This window comes from Perissodus microlepis, chromosome 10 (assembly GCF_051167445.1).
Source record: "Perissodus microlepis isolate ML-2025 ecotype Zambia chromosome 10, ASM5116744v1, whole genome shotgun sequence".
NCBI classification, from domain to species: domain Eukaryota; kingdom Metazoa; phylum Chordata; class Actinopteri; order Cichliformes; family Cichlidae; genus Perissodus; species Perissodus microlepis.
This window is the reverse complement of record NC_140470.1, coordinates 29,459,566-29,467,784: the sequence shown is the minus strand read 5'-3', so window position 1 is coordinate 29,467,784 and position 8,219 is coordinate 29,459,566.

Below are 8,219 nucleotides of genomic sequence, written 5' to 3'. Positions count from 1 at the left end.
CCCAATAAAACTGGGACCATCACAGATTGCATGCTGCCACGCTAAATTAAGCCAGTGAACACTAAAACTAATTTTCTCATTTGTTCCTCCCAACCAGTCACGGCAGATGTTTGCCCCTCCCTGAGCCTGGTTCTGCCCGAGTTTTCTTCCTGTTAAAAGCGAGTTTTTCCTTCCCACTGTTGCCAAGTGCTTACTGATAGAAGGTCATTTGATAGTTGGAGTTTTCTCCCTCTTACTGTTAAGTTGTTTACCTGACAATCTAAATCACTTTAAGGTAACTGTTGTGATTTGGTGCTATATGAATAAAACTGAATTTATTTTAAGCATCTACGCAGGCTGACCTGACGATCACTGCAGAGGCTTTCATTTTCTTCACTGTTTGATTCACTCATATTCTACTTATTACTACTGCTGAGCTCCTGGATTTTCCCCATTACATCACTTTCATGTAATAATATTGTACACTCATATGAATGAATAAATAATCTGTCTGAAAATAGTAGTGAAATAATAGGACATTCCAGAGAAATAAGTTATGTCCTTAACAAGACTGCAGTCATGGAGCTGAGGCATTAGTCAGGTGGAAAATGAGTAGCCAAGCACGTACACCAAAGAGTTTATTAATCTTCAAGTTAAAAATTGCAAAGAAAAAGAAAATTTCTCAGAAGATGTCTTGAAATGACTGCAAACACGTTAAAAGACAGGTAGCTTTTTAAAAAAGACAAAAAAAAAAGATTGTACATAAAAATACAGTAGCTAAATTAAATGTGAAAACATTTTTTCATGCCAAGCAGATGTCGCCAGAGCAGGTCAAGGAAGGCTGTTAGCAGAAAGAGTTGAACTCGAGTGCAAACCACAGACAGCAGCAGCAGCCACTTGTTTCCGTTTATTTCAGCTTCATGTTGTTTGTCTGATGGGCCGGACATCAAAGAGGGAACCGGCGTCTGAGACAGAGCGTTGTTGTTTTTCTTTCATTTTTCTTTCTTTCTTTCATTTTTTTTCTTCCTTGCCTATCTCTTTAACTCAGAGGAACATGGAAGCTGGGTGACCCTGGATGATTTATCAAGACATTTCTCTTTTTTTCCCCCTCCAGTTAAAGTGAATGACTGGTATGTAGAAAGACCCCGGAGAGTAACGGGAGCCCCCCTCACAAGCTATTAGGCCTCCCTCCACCTCCCCCTGTGGAGAGAGGGTGATAAGAGAAAATTGAAAATGAAGAGGAAAGAGAGGGAGACATCTCTGTATCCACAGGCAGACCTCTTGTTCTCCTCCACTATCTCTTCTTCTTTCCCTCCTTTGAGCTTGATTAGCCGCCAAGCTTAAGAGGCTTGTTATCAACTTTGGAGACGATGGAAGTTCATCGGCCGCAGGGCTTGACTGATGGAGACTGGGATGGAGGCTTTTTCTGAGCATGTCTGTGTGGAGGAAATGGCGTATATCTTTTTGACTGATGTGGAGCCTAGGTAAAATGTGGTCAGCTCATTCGTATCCGGGACCGCAGGGACTCCAACATGTCTGCTGGCTGGTTCTCATTCGGTCATGACTTTAGTGCTGATCACAAAAAACTTTATTTTTGCTCAGTGTCACAGGCTTTTTTTTTGTTTATTTAAAAGAATATTTAGAAAAGAAAAAGGAAGTTCATAATAGATGCAAATGCCCACTTTAAGGCTATAAGAGTCCTCTTATTGAATTTCTCCATGGCAATCAGTTAAGTGTTATTTTATCTTATCTCATTCAGAGTGGGGGAGCAAAACTATTCATTCTAAAGTGAGGTGTCCAGATAGGTCCACGGCAGACAAGATCATTTCTCATTACCTTCGTAAAAAACATTTCATGTAAATTTTGGTTGGGTTTGGACAAATAAAAATACTTTTACATCGTTTATGCCCAGCCATCCAGTTCAACACCCTTCCTATAAGATTAAATGATGGTTTAACGATGTCATACCAACTACCGTCTGTGTAGAAAACAACAGCTGTTACTTCATCACAGGAGCCCCCTAGTTTCAAACAGTCAAGTTAATGCTGTTGTATTTGTTTTAGGTTTACTTTATACTACAGATGTTATATGATACAAACATCAGCGATGGGGCCGTTATGTGTAAACTGGTGAAACTACACTGTGAAAATCTCCATTTTTCACTTACTGTAAAACACCCGGGTATATAGCTTGTCTAATTTAATATGATTAGAAAAGGGTATAATTTTGGTTTTTAAAACAAAGCTTTGAAGCTCATATCCCTGACTAGTTTTCCATCTTTACTGAAGTCAACAAATACCAGTTACACATCAGTCGCATAGTTTACTGAACTCACCAGGATGTATTTTGGTATGCTTTAACATCTCTTTTTAACTATCTTCACAGTTCAGTTCAGTTTTATTTATATAATGCCAATGTAATAGCACTGTAGTGCTTTATACTGTAAGGTAAACATCCAACAGTATTAGAGAGAAAACACAATAATCAGATGATCAATCCTGTATATGAGCACTAAGCGAAAGTGGGAAGGAAGAACCTCCTATTAACAGGAAGAAAACTCCAACACAACCAGTTTCAGGGAGGGGCAAACGTGTCTAAACTGACTGGGGGTGAGGGGAAAGAAGGATAAAAACACTATGGGCGAACGTGAGGAGAATTGAAGCAAGCTAACCTAGCAAGCCAATTAATTTAGTATCTAACGGATCTTCCTGCACAGTGATTAGCTGTTTACGTCCTTGAATCAGACTGATTGGTTAATGTTTTTGGAATTGTGTGGATTTGTGTATGTGCACTTGATTTTGTAAACAATCTGGTAAAATGGGAGAAAAATACGGATCCTAAAATACTTAAGAAACTTCTGAGAAACAGGCGTTTTGGAAGGTTTTTTTGTTTTGTTAAAGAACAACATCCAGTCTGGTAAATCTTGATAGTTTTTAGGCCATCTCAGAAATAAAATGTATATTGCAGGGAAAGGTATTTCATTGTTTTCATTCATAGTTCTGTTTCTCAGAATCTGTACAAGAAACAGAGGTTGAGACCACTTCAGGATCCACCGCCAAACTCTAAGAAAGCCTGTGTCCACAGAGAGCCTGATTTAGTTCCGCTTTATGGGCATTATGTGGGACTCAAATAGTAAAATGTTACTCACAACCAAACCAATCATTTTCTGTGATACTTACCTCAGATTTTGGTGATTATTTAAGGAAAGATATTCCATATTCGGGTCAGTCGCCATGTTCATTTTGAAAATGCAAGTGACTCAGCGTGTCCACTTATGTGTCTGGCTGAAAATTAAGAACAGACAAACCGTAATCTTCAGTTCAGACTTTAAAACATCATGCATTACTTTGGAAATACTTACAGTAATATACTGTAGTGTGTTTATTCTCTTTTAATCACTGTGCATGAAAATATTCCCAGTTTCATCTTCCCTATATCATATTCTAACCTGCCTCGAGCCAAAGGACAAAACATCCTGTGAATAGGATCTTTTTTGAATTTGCATCAACTTAAAATCACAGTGCAAATCTTTTCTTTTATGAGATAAAAGGGTTTTTCAGTGACCGTCCACAGATATAAGACCTTAATTTGGCCTAATTCAAACTCACGTCACTCAAGTTATGAATAAAATATGAGAATCTATGCGATCAGAAGCAGTATCATTTCCAGTGTGTGACCTGATAAACATTGGCTCTTGGTGTTTTTTTGCTCCTCTCTATTTAAGTTCGTCCTGAATCTGGTTGAGGCCTCAGAGGGCGACAGGACCAATGTAAACATTCCCAGCCCTCAAAATCTGTCTGTCTGCTGGGGGTGATGCATCTGTCCGGCCCGTTTGTTTACTGGCCAAAGAATGTTAAGAATATAGGCTTCAGCCTTGTATGCATGTGAGTGTGCAAAAGCATGTCCATGTGACCGTGCACTTAAAATAAAGAGCGTGAGGAGGCCAGGGGGACACATGGGTGGGGCGGGGTCACGAGTTTTGTTTCCTTTTGTATCGTCTTAATGTTTGTAATGATCCAGTGGGATGTGGATCTGGTGAACATTGCACGCTGTTTAGTCTACCAATCACCACGGTGACAAAGAGTCTAGGTTTGGGGGTTGGAGGTGGAGGTGACTGAAGGTGGGGGCTGGTAGGTGGGGGTGGTAAGTGGTGTTGTGGTTCAGGAAGCGTACTCACATATATAAAAATACACCCAATATGCAGCAGCAGACAGAAGTTGTCCTCGAATTGCGACGTTGTAAGTTTGCTTTTTGACTTCTCCGTCCACAGTAAGTGACATTACATTAAATTTAATGATGACGGCATAAAGACCTGTTTATAAACCAAAGGACTTAGCAATAGGCTTATTCAGTGTATCCTTTCATCCTATATCAAGGTATAAGAAATACAAACACGATAGATGTTTGTGCAAAATTTTCAAGCTACTTTAGCTGTTTTTTAACAGCTGATGAAATTGTTAAGGCTGAGAGGGTGTTTTTGAAATTTGTTTTTAAGATGTTAAAACACGATTAAGGCATAAATATCCCCTAACAAACCAGCAATGCAACATGGAGTCTTTAAAACTGATGTGGAGTTGAGGAAACTTCAGGAAACACAACAATGGGCTCGGTTATGTTATGTACAAAATATCACTTCACCAAGGACAATGTGGACTGTGCGACTCCAACGAAAGCCCTCTATAAATGCACACACGCACACACACACACACACACACACACACATTAGCACCCGCAGAGCTGCTCTGGACAGTTTTAACTCCTGCAGACTCAGAAAGGTAATTCTGGTGAGCCTGCACTCTCACGGTAACGGACATTAACTCTCAGATCTCTGGAAACATTAGAGATGTATTGGATGTAATACGCATGTAACCAAAGCCTGGATTTGGTTTGAATTACTACTTTTGATTTGTATTATATTAACCTGAATATAAACACTTATTGTCAAAGAGAATAATGGCAAATATGGAATCTCACAGCTTCAAAGGGATTTGAGACTGCCTAACTTTTACACTAGGAGTGAAATATTTCTTTTAACATAGTACTCCTGGGTTAATTAGTGCTTTGTTTTGTCTGGAAATATATTTGTACTCTACTATCGTACTCATATGTAATTAATTTTATTTCATATGTTACTATTGAGAAGCACTTTGGTGTAACTCTGGTCTTTAAATGTGCTATATAAATAAAGTATTGATTGATTGATTGAACCTCAAACTTTGAAAACAAGAAATCTGCATAATAATCAGTCGTTACACTGTGATGCATTGAACATGACCTTCATCAAGCCTGATTGGTGCGCTCGATATCCAAAACTTGAGGCCAGAGACATTTTTTGTATATATAAATGCTGATCAGTCTTCTGAGAATCAAATAGAAAAAGAAATGTAAATGGAGAAATTATAGATAAATGTTAATAATTTTCTAGGTTTGTAGGTTGAGTTGCTATCAAATCAATGAATAATAACATGAGTTGATTTAAGCTATTTGAATATAAATTTACTTTTAAACAAAAATTTAAACAAAACCAAATAAAACCATATTACAATCAAGAGAAATCCAGTGAATATCAAACATTTTAATTACAATTTTATGAGCCTGTGACATTCAAAAAGAGTGCAGCTCAAGCTAATATTAAAATGTGTTTATTGTCTTTTTAAACTAAATTAATTAATTAACCATGAAACAAGATGATGGGATGAAACAAGACTTTGAGAAATGCTGTCAGACGCACCAAAAGAGAGAGAGACAGACATCTACACAAGAGTTATAGATCTTATTCACTTCTTCAATGAACCTTGAGATGCACTTAGAGGTTGTTTGCAGCGGCTATATATCAAGGCTAACAACAGTGTAGATCCTCTTCAGTGCATGAGCTTGACTCCCACTGCTGCCCACTAGTGGACGACAGATTCGGTATAAATGAAAAAGAAGGCCAAAGTTGGCTTCAGTAAATTTAGTGCTACTGTTTAATGACAAAAACATTAATAAATCTGGAATAAAAACTCTTTTTTTTTTTTTTTTTTTGGAATAATGTATTTTGTTTATTGGGAAACAAAACAGCTAGAAAAGAAAAATGTTTTAATTGAAAACAGATTCTGTTACCATTCAGTAGACCTATCCTGTAGTCTCCAGCCCTCAGCATTACCTTTCTGTGTTCACTGAGTGTTAAAGCCGTCGCCCAATCTGAATGACAAGGTTCAGTAATCAAAGAATTAGTTAACCTTACCTCCCTTTCATTGAACTCTCCTCTGCTGCTACACCTCCCACCTCTGCCTTCTCTCATTTGTCTCTGTGTCACAGGCAAACGCGTGCATCTACATGTACGTGCACAGCACGGCCACACTTCTAAAATGAATTTAAACAACTTTGCATTAGATGAGAAAATCTGGAAGATTGATATAGCAGGCAGAAGGTTAATATTGAATATTTTATGGCTTCTTCTTTCTTTACTTAATCATTTGTCATTTTTATCTGCTAGTACAATCACCTGTTGCATGATTAGATTTATTTAAAACACATATATCTGATACTTAGCTGCTATTCTATGAATCGTAATATATGAACAATACCCAAAGCCAGCCCACCCCACCAATGTAGCCCTGACCGTTGATTTAACACACTGCTGTTTTCACTCTGAATGGTTAAGGGAGGAGGTCAGGGTGGCCGATCAGGTGCAACGAGTTACTTAAACACTGGAGACAGTTGTCGAGTTTCATGTTACTTTGAGTCGTGTAGATGAACTTACCTAAATTATGATTATACAAACAAACCAAAAGATGTGCACAGATAACGAGCTCGAGGGATCGGTGTGACTAAAACTTCTTTCAAATTTATTGATTTTCTGTAAGAGATGATGTTGGTGAAAGACACTGATCCAAAATTTAAATCCTATGATGTTATAATGCAAAATGTAATTCAATACAATTAAAAAAAAATCTGTATCCTGATTACACAGGTGATCTGGTTTCACACAAAAAATGTCTGCTTTTTTTGTTTATATTTTTTTTATTTTATATTTTTTTATTTATATTGTTTCACAGTTTCTGTTCCTTGTGTTAATCATTACCCCACAATTAATAGTTCAAATTTCTTTCATCTGTCTGTGTGTGTCTACAGACTCCAGTACAAACAGCAAATATAATGATGTGCTGTATTATTTAATAGCATAGAATAGCCCTTTATTATCACTGTACATGTACAACAAAATTGTGTTTTTTGTTTTTTTGTAGATTTATATAATATGTAAAATGTAACTGATGCCGTGTTCAGACATTAGTATCATGAGAAAACACTCATCTTTTTTGCTTTTTGGTCATAAACAGGTGACATTTTGCTGGTGTACTCTTTTACTTTGAAAAGGATGTAAACTCACATTTCACGACAGATGGCACATGCTCTGAAGATACAAAAGCTACTTTAAAATAAGAAAGTAGTATAAAAGTATAAAAGATGTGGCTTCCTGTGTGGCTATCAGGAGAACCGCTGGAGCATCGAGTCTCCACCAAAACCCGAGTTGAAATTATCTTGGGACATTTAAGACACCGTGAAAACCACCACACACACATACACAGCCCTCTGATTTTAATGGACACTGAGACATTGAGATAATTCTTGCCCTGCAAGCCCCTTTGCCCCCTGTTACCTCCCCTACACACACTCCGAGACACACACTCCCGCCGCATCATCACCAGCCTCTACCTATCCGTCTCTCCCTATCAGCTGCTCCCTGCTGCCGTTGTTTTGAGAGGTCAGAGCTGTTTGTTTGCTCGGAGGCCCATCGTCTGATAGCACGTCGGACTACGCCTCCCCCTCCTGCCTCATCTTAACCTTAGCTGTTATCAGCCGACTCCCCGGGCAACTCCAACCTTGTCTTTTAAAAGGAACACTTCCCCAGGAAATTATAGAGAGACCCGGGCAGATAGACTAGGTCTCTATCTCTTATGGTGGAAACCCCAGGACAGACTGGATGACACTCGGCAGCTTCGGGCTGATTCCAGTTTGTCCAGGTTCAAATCTGTCTCATGACCTCTGATTGTCATCTCAGGTTCTGCCCTCCAAGGAGTCACTGATTGAGCATAACTGGAGATTATCTGTAGCCTCGGTTTTTTATAGATAACTTAACAAGTAGCCTGTCCAGCCCTGCTGGTTGCTTGGGCAGACAGATTATTACAGCCCATACTTAGATTTCATTGTGACAGCACCCTCTATTTTCCACAGTGACTGGAAAAGGAGGACGTGAG